This window comes from Balaenoptera ricei, chromosome 10 (assembly GCF_028023285.1).
Source record: "Balaenoptera ricei isolate mBalRic1 chromosome 10, mBalRic1.hap2, whole genome shotgun sequence".
In the NCBI taxonomy this organism is placed as follows: Eukaryota; Metazoa; Chordata; class Mammalia; order Artiodactyla; family Balaenopteridae; genus Balaenoptera; species Balaenoptera ricei.
In genome coordinates, this window is record NC_082648.1 from 43,583,181 (window position 1) to 43,585,111 (window position 1,931).

At 43.9% G+C, this 1,931-nt stretch overlaps 1 pseudogene; it reads left to right on the top strand.

Moving 5' to 3' along the window:
- The first annotated feature begins 1,206 nt into the window (after positions 1–1,206).
- On the top strand, positions 1,207–1,696 carry LOC132372528 (small ribosomal subunit protein eS12-like; annotated as a pseudogene).
- Positions 1,697–1,931: the final 235 nt, after the last annotated feature.

Here is a 1,931-nt window from a genome sequence, read left to right on the forward strand (position 1 = left end):
TAAGATACAGAGTGAAACCACTGTAAACAGGCTTGATTTCTAAGCAGGGCTAGGTTTGGTTAGAAACGGATAAGATAAATGTATTTAATGAATACAAATGTGTTCAAATCTGATATCAAGGACTTGGCAAGTGGTCCTTGGTTAACACCTGTTTCTCCTAAATTCCTGAATGACTTCCTTCCTATGTGGATCTGGAAATCCCAAAGTTTTTTTCTTCAAGGCCTGCTTTTCTGTTTTGTTCTGATCCCTCTATAAGTCCTCTCCTTCTGCCTCTGTCCAAATATCTCAATTGTGATTCCAGAGAAAGCAGAACATAGTTTTCTGCCAGTTTACGTGGGTTCCGTCTACCAGAACCTTAGTTTAGTCTGGAGCAAGGTGTAAATGAGTACAGTATAGGAAATTTCTTTTATTCTTTCTTCTTTTTTTTCTTTTTTTTTTGGCTGCGTGACTTTCAGGATCTTAGTTACCCCACCAGGGATTGAACCTGGGCCCATGGCTGTGAAAGCACTCCCCCCTGGACCGCCAGGGAAGTCCCCATTATAGGCAATTTCTAGGATGATGATGACAAATGGAGGGAGAGTGATTTTCCCAGTCAAGAGTCAGTTTTTGTGGCGCTTCATTGTTCTTCCCTGTGATGTGTAGTGTCCCAGGATGGCAGCGTGCTGTGAACGAAGAAAATCGTATCCCGTAGTCTCTTTAGATAGGCTGTGACTTGGTAAGAGCTGAAGGCATATCATGCACCTGCATGACCTTTTCAGCTTGACAAAGAATAATGTCTCTCTCCCGCTCCCCCCTCCCTTCACAGGAAATGCTCCCAGACAACCGCACAGCGAGAGCCCTAATTAAGTCTTTCCTCGGATCTTGACATCTTTTCCTCCAACATTTCCTTGGGTGTAGACGTATAAGTAAGAGGAAGCAGGAGAAAGCAAATCAGGTATAAGATGCAGCTGGGAATTGGGAGCTACCCAACGGTAAGTAAAGACTAGAACCTTTGCCCTGGCAGCTCTTTTGACAGTTTAAACAGGGCAAGAAATATGGTAAGTTGATGGAGAAATTAAGATGCTTTAGATAGAAAAATTGGTTGCAATGATGTGAGAACACTTTTCTCAGACCTTCTGAGTTTCTTGTGTTTTCGCCTTTTTTGTCTCTGAATAAGAGAATTTCAATGTCTTCCAGCCAATATTTAAAAATAATATAGGCGCTCTTTCCCTGCTTCGCGCGGAGGGGGAAGCTCGGGTGCATTCAAGATTCGGCTCCACCTGTAACCCACCGCCATGGCCGAAGAAGGCATTGCTGCTGGAGGTGTAATGGACGTTAATACTGCTTTGCAAGAGGTGCTGAAGACCGCCCTCATCCACGATGGCCTAGCACGTGGAATTCGCGAGGCTGCTAAAGCCTTAGACAAGCGCCAAGCCCATCTTTATGTGCTTGCATCCAACTGTGATGAGCCTATGTATGTCAAGTTCGTGGAGGCCCTTTGTACTGAGCACCAAATCAACCTGATTAAGGTTGATGACGACAAGAAACTAGGGAATGCGTAGCCCTCTGTAAAACTGACAGAGGGAAAACCCTATAAAGTGGTCCTTTGCAGTTGTGTGGTGGTTAAGGACTACGGCAAAGAGTCTCAGGCCAAGGATGTCATCGAGGAGTACTTCAAACGCAAGAAATGATCAAATAAAAAAACTGGGCTCTTGTTCCTCATAAACTAAAAATAATAATAATAATAATATAGGTAAGGTGCCTAGTGGAAAATTTGGGGCTTTTTTTACTTACCTGAAAAGAAAATCCCACAGATTTTACCATGTCCCCGGAGGTTCAAGACCTAATCTCTCCCCACCAAAGTCTAAGGACATTGGTATTAGAGAAGGAAGGATCTAGAGACAAAGTTGGAAGGATAGCCACATTTGGAAGCCACGAAGAGAGGGTGGGAG